This window comes from Crocuta crocuta, unplaced genomic scaffold (genome assembly GCF_008692635.1).
Source record: "Crocuta crocuta isolate KB4526 unplaced genomic scaffold, BGI_CrCroc_1.0 scaffold457, whole genome shotgun sequence".
Lineage (NCBI taxonomy): Eukaryota > Metazoa > Chordata > Mammalia > Carnivora > Hyaenidae > Crocuta > Crocuta crocuta.
The window spans coordinates 5,518,164-5,525,133 of NW_027531318.1; the positions used below are offsets into that span (position 1 = coordinate 5,518,164).

Consider the following 6,970-nt stretch of genomic DNA (forward strand, 5'->3'; position numbering starts at 1 on the left):
CTTGTCCTTGAGCTCTTGGAAAAAGCAGCCTTGGAAAGCAGAGTTTAAAACACACACCGGCCCCCATATTGTCCTAACATGCCTCTGTCCTCACAACCCCAAAGGCATCTGCTTGTGCTCTCCTTTACTGCCTCTAAATTGGGCAACGTAGGAGGGGAACCACGGGGCCCCAGGATGTGGGCAGACGGGGGCTGTAGAGCTGCTCTGGGTCCCTGTCCCCCCTAAGAAGGCAGAGGGAAATCACAGGACAGCTGGTGCGGACCACCACCCGCCTGTTTGGCTTTTGTGTTTACTTTACTCCCAAACAGCTAATTTCCCATTGTTCAAGGCCAAGTTAGAGAGCACTAAAGCACTGTTATTCCCTTTTCTTCTTCCACTGCCAGCTCCCGTGGCTGTTTGATTCCTAATTAGCACTTCCTGGGAAAAGGAAAGAAGAGATTCCTAGCTACTGGCCACCGACCCTTGCAGGCAAGCTGGGCAACAAGGACCCCTTAGGGAGGAAGAGGAGATAGTTGGGAGAGGAAGGGGAAGGCGTGGTGTCTGCAGGGGGACCTGGATCTGCCTTGGAATTCCTACATGGCCAGACCTCAGGACGTTAGAGACTGCGAACTGAAGATAGTAAAACAAAAACAAAAACACAAACAAAACGAAGAAGTTCCTTTCTCAAATCATCAGCAGCGACAACTGGGCTCATCTTAAATTTATTCTCATTAAATGTTGTAAAAAAAAAAGAAAAGTCCTCTCTTCCAGTCCCTGTGACTCTCTCCTGAACAATGAAGATATTACTGCGCTCGCTGGCATTTCCATCGTAAGCAAGGTTGTCCAACAGGTTTTCCCGCACAAGAGGGGTATTCATGGACCTGACTCCATCAAGCAGCAGCTGCTCATCAGTTTGAACATATATGTATTTAGTCAACATCCAGTTAACAGAACTCGGCCTGTGGCACTCTCCCCCTGAAGTTAAAACTGTGCCAATTACAATAGGCAGAATGGTGGATTTTTTTATCAGATCACTTCTTGTTCAGAAGAGGAAAGAATGTTCTTCTTTACTATGCACATTGCATCTTTTTTTGGCTATGAGACCATTTAAGCTATTTGACTGGATGGCAGAAAGTGACTTTAAAGTTATTAAGGACTAAATCGTTTGCTACCTATTTATATAGTACTTTGTTTTTAAGCACATTGTCAGGCTATTTTTATGGATATAATTTTAACCCGGACACATGCTTACCCTGTGTTCGGCTTAAAATATGCTGATACAGCTTTACACTCCCTCCTGCAGTGCTGATTTAACTTAGCCACAGCTATCCACATCTGAGAGTATTAGTTCAAGAACCAACCTTTCTTTCAAAAACGAATTAAAAACTTGATTCCTTAACTGCACTATCGTCCCCTAGTGGCAAAAAGGAGTCGATGCATTTTCCAAAGTCCATTTTACAAACACCCCTCTTAAAAGGAAAGCGTGAAGTCAGGAGGTTTTTTGCTGACAGCAGCTTTAATATCTCTGAGATATATACGAGCTGAAATGTTAGAAAATGATTTCATTCATTTACTCAGCCAATAATACACAAAGTGTCCTAGAGGCTGAGCCCTGTTCTGGGGCTGGGGAAACAGAATGAGTAAGGATACAGGGGAAAATTCCATTCCAGTAATAAATACCCAAGTATAATACAACGTCCCACATGCCCAGTGGCCTTTTATTTTAATGTGTGTGAAATATATGTTACAGGAGCTCACTCTCAGATACTCTGGAAACATGAGTGACTTTGTATTGCTAGTCTGTCTCTTCAAGGTCTTGTCTGTCATTATCCTCTCCCCTTTACCTTTCCCTTCCCCCAGGCAGGCCCAGAGCTGGTTTTGAGGTGCCCTCAGTAAGCATCTGCTAAACAAAGTGACGCATTAAATCCAAACTAATGAGACTTTATTATCAGCTAAATGAAAGCGCTTTTGCTGTTTTCGCTTGTCCATCTTGTAAACTAAAATACTGATAGTCATAAAAGTGAGGCAGTCTCATAAAAAAGTAACAAGTCTCTCTTTAGACATATAAACCGAGGCAATAATACATTGTTTTGTATAGAAGCATTACAGTGCTGTGAACATTTTATTCAGAAGCTCACATCTGACGAAACTAGAAGCATACATTCCAAAGCTATACAACACTATTGTTTCACGCTCCCATCCCCCGTCTTTTCTGAAACTGGCCAAGCCACAACTAACACCATCCCTCAGTGAGTTCTTAGGTGCTGTGGGATGTACCAGGAGAGCAGGCAGCACCATCATCTCAACTTGCAGCACTGGGCGTGGCTGGGGGAACTCCATGCTGAGAAGGGCTCTTGCCCACCACGTGTGGGGAAGTGCAAGTTCAGAAGACAAAGGATGAGAAGGTCTCTCAGTAGCACAAACTCTCACAAAAGCTGAATGCATGTGGGTTCCCATTTCTGTTTGAAATTCTACCTCACCTGCCCAGGTACTGTTCAGTTTCTCACTGTGGGATTTTTTCCCCTTAAGGGTGAGGTCTCCGCGATGGAGATTTAAATGTCAAGGGGTCCACAGCTACAGGTCTCTGTTACTTATGTAGGAAAAGGCAGGTGGCGTCTCACAAGACCTACTGGGTGATCTGTATTAATACACAAAAACAACTATTGTTAAAATATTCAAAAGTGCAGGGCACCTGGGTGGCTCAGTCAGGTAAGGGTAAGTGTCTGACTTCAGCTCAGGTCATGATCTCGTGGTTCGTGGGTTTGAGCCCCGAATCGGGTTCTGTGCTGACAGCTCAGAGCCTGGAGCCTGCTTCAGATTGTGTCTCCCTCCCTCTCTCTCTCTCTGCCCCTCCCCTGCTCGTGCTCTGTCTCTTTCTGTCCCTCAAAAATAAATGAAAACGTTTTAAAAAAATTCAAAAGTAAGCTTTGTCAGGTAAAATGCTGACCTGGAAAAGAAAGCCTACTTGATTTGCAAGCAAAATCTGTGTGAGCAGTATACCGTAAGTATAAACAAAATTCAAACAATTTACCCAAATGTGTCTATTCACTTACGTTCTACCTCATTTTTCAGAACTAGAGAGAGAGGGTGGTGGCAATATGTTAATTTCAACTCAGTGTCCAAATTTAAAGAAAAAAAATCTCCGAGGTTCTAAATTATTGATTTTTTAAAGCTTTAAACAAATGCAGGGCTTTGGATACTCAAGCACACATCAAAAGTTATCAAAAATAGTGATACAGGCTTAAACATACCTCAGAGGTTGTGGCCCTCATCTCTGCATTATACTTAAAACTTTTGATAGCAGTGAGGTTAAGATTTGTATAGTTTGAGGGCACTTGTGAAAAAATGAAGGGGGGTCTCTAATTTTACACTAAAACTGTATTATAATGTTTTATACAGATTTATACAAATGCTTTCTACAAATTTTACACTATTTTAAAAGTGCAAACAAAGCACAATTTGTCCCACAGTCTCCTGCAGACTCTGAGGAGGGGCCAGCAGTTGGAAGTAAACTGGTAAGTGCCTGAAGTTTGCCCTGAAACGTTCACATAAAGACTATCAGCTACTGTCCCTGAAGTTCCCAAGAAACTTCAGTTGGGACCTGGGGCGGGGAGTGGTTCACATCTTATTTTCTACCCATCCTCCAGGAAGATTCTAGGCCCAGGGACCCGGTTAGCTCTCCATCAGACTCAGGCCCTCAGAATCCAGGTGGCTTTCACTGAACTCTGACCAGGTTGGTTATCAAAACCCAAATATGTCAAATACTTGCTACTCCTGACTTGCCTGCTTCCTTTATCACACATAGGAATCCACCGTGCTCGGGCAATTCACCTCCAGCCAAAACCCTCTAAGGGAAAAGAATGTTACATTATAGAAGTTTCCAAACTAGCAATGGATTTTATAATTATTGTAATAGAACATCTATAATTATAAATGCATATAATATATATTTTGAATAGTGTGTCAAACTTTATCAAGAATGTTTAATACTACATATGTATTAAGCTACAGTCAATACACAAATCCTATAATTTTTTTTTAAAAAGACGACAGTGTGTTGTTACAGATGCAGATTCCAAACCCTATCCTTGGAAGATTCAATAAGCCCTTTTATTTTTCATGGACACCCAGTTCTAAAGAGCTTGGTTGTCTGATTCCTCAGCCCCTGAAAAGATGCTGAGAAGCTTCTGGAAGGTTAAGAACCCTAAGGAAAGAGGGGAGGAGGAGCTGGTCCAGTGGCGGAGCGCTCCTTCACATCTCCTGAGGTATGCCTTTGCTACCCAACATCTGCTAAGCCAGGAAGTGAAAGTCCAAATTAGATTTCATGGAATTTGGGGTTCTTGTACACGGGTCCCCGGAAGGGGCCCACTCCATGTTTCCAAGCCTGAAGACAGGTGTGCACAGCCTCAGGGAGCACCGAAAGTAGGTTCACCGGGAGAGTAGGTAGAGCGGTCTTGTTCCCAGAGAGCCTGCCATAGCCGACATGCAAGGTGTCGCGGGGCACAGCGTGGGGACAAAGTGCCCTGACAGCAATGACACTTACCAACGATGAGGGCACAGGCACAGAAGGGCCATAGCCACTCCATTGAAAAGCAAAGAAAGGAATTTCATTCATCCTACTAATCAGTTTCTCAACGGGGAAAGACTAAGGTACACACAGAACAAATTAGCCTTTGGGTGGGTAAATCTGTAAAACTCAGTTTTAAAGACATACATACATATTGCACAGGGGACAAGTCCTCAGCTCACTCTTGGTTTCTGCGTGTTTCTACCCCACGGGCTGGCTCCACACCCACTGTCCCACTCGCCTTCTTCAAGTGCCTCGTAGTTCCGCGTGACCGTGATTGTCTCCATGGTGCTCCCCAGGAACACAGGCGCCAGGCCACCGGTCACGGAGCGCAGACAAAGTGACCCACCTGGCCCAACTGCTCCAACAGGTGCTCCACCCACTCGGCCGGCTTTCCCCTCACCCCACTGCCCCCAGTGGTCACTGGGGGAACAGCAGCTGTCCTTCTCCCCTTGCGGCCACCTGTGGGCTCATCCCTCCTCAGGCCTCCCTCAGACAGGCATCACTCGAGAACCTGCTTTTCTGCAGTGGCGCAACGCAAGGTGGTGGTTTTCACGTCTGAGAACGCAGGCTATTCCCCTCATGAGAAACCCCCTCTGGTGAGAGCTCAGCTATGCCAGATGGACCCTGCTTCTGGGTACCCTCTGTCATTTGTCTTTTAAAAATTTCTTTCCCGGGGCACCTGAGTGACTCTTCATTCTGGCTCAGGTCATGATCTTACAGTTTATGAGTTCGAATCCTGTATCGGGCTGTACACTGACAGCAAGGAGCCTGCTTGGGATTCTCTCTCTCTCCCTGCCCCTCCCTCAAAATAAATAAACGTGTAAAAAAAGAAAAATTCCTTTTCCTCTGGACACAGAGTTCACGTTGAGAGCATTTCAGCAAGCCGTCAGCAAGAGTGGTTAAAGGGTTTGGGAAATGATGCCACAATTCACGAGGTATGGGTACAGCCCGCTGGGCATTCAGCCAGAGGGGTCACCCCATCCACCCTGTGCTCTCCCCTTTCCTACCTTCTTACCTGTGGAAACCAAGTTCTCGCCCAGTGGCAGGTACGGACCCAAGTTTCCCATGGCAAGCATGAATCAACACTAGCTCTTTCCAGGTCTACAGTCCTGGAATGCATACAACGTGCTTTCGTATCTCACTTCATCTTCACTTCACAAAAATGGACATTGTAAAAGGGCTTTGTAATCTTCAAAGAACTTTAGTCAACACGGCTTCACGTGATCCTGCTGGTACGAAGGGAAATTTCCCGGTCCCCATTTCACAGATGAGGAAACTGACGTCCAGAGAAGCTACACCAGAGTTAGGGTGTGAGACTGAGGAAGGGTGGACCCGCCCCCCAAAAGCTGCGCTAAAGCCCAGGCTCCCTGCTTGAGGCTTGAAAGGCAGAGGTGAGCAACCTGAATTGCAAATTCAAGTCGGTAGCCTGGCTGCTCCCAGCTCTAATTCCCTCTCCCTCCTTCCCTCCACCTCCCTCCTTCCCTCTCTGCTCTCTCCCACTTCACAGACGTGCAGATCTTTTAAAAAGGATTATCCCATATGTTCTAACACCCAGCGGCAACTACCTCTGCAGTGAGCAGGGAACAGGGCCTGGAAACGTGGGTCTTGGGCTATTGGGAGAAGTGTCTTCCCTTCTAATGAATCAGGTGAAAAGCCTATTAGCCTTTATTCAAAACTGCTGTTTTCAAGTCTTTGCAATCCTGGCTCTGTAGACACTGGACTCTGGCTAAGCAAAGGGTGAAGTGAGAAAGAGAAGATGGAAAGAAGATTCTTGCTACATTCTTCTGGTGACAGATTTAGAACATGAGCTAATGCACACACCAGCACAGCCAAAGCCAAACAAAAACAATGCTATCTACAGCTGCCTCAGGGCATCTTTTGGAGCACAAAATAGCCTCTCCCCTCTCCCTCCCAGGGGCAGCTCAGTAGTTTTCTTTCTTTTTTTTTTTTTTTTTTTAAAAGTTGATGCAAGGGTGTGGATAATCTTTGCAAGCCAATATATCATTTGGTCTGGGTTTAGAAATATTTGATCATGCTGACTTGGCAAAGAGAAAAAAAGTGTTTGCTGGCAGGAAAAGTTCATCTCCGCAGTAACTAGTTTGAGCAAGTCAGTAACTAGTAGGAGATACAGACAGGGGGGTGCTCTCAGGCTGACACTGAGGCTGACACTTGACTCCTGAGCCTGACTTTGGCTTTCGGGCAAACTCACAGGCTAACAGCTGCTTTTTTCCTTTTGCCTACAAAATGGAGAACAAGTTCTAAATCACGAGACACCTTTTTCTTTTTTTAAATTTGTTTTCTCCAGTGTTTGCTCAGTAGTTCTTGTATGTTTTAGATTGTTTTGAAGTCCTCCAGTGGGAAGCACAAAAACGAAAATCAAGTCGGGTAGACTAGATTTGGGTTCCTCACGAGTTGCAAGAA

General features: G+C 45.3%; 1 protein-coding gene across 1 annotated transcript in view; it reads right to left on the reverse strand.

Moving 5' to 3' along the window:
* The window catches only part of SVIL (supervillin), a 122,619-nt gene extending 117,905 nt beyond the window's left edge, over positions 1 to 4,714 (reverse strand). Inside the window, exon 1 of the mRNA XM_077771714.1 lies at positions 4,698 to 4,714. The gene's annotated coding sequence lies outside the window, so the exon portion shown is untranslated. The remainder of the gene's footprint in view (positions 1 to 4,697) is intronic.
* Positions 4,715 to 6,970: the final 2,256 nt, after the last annotated feature.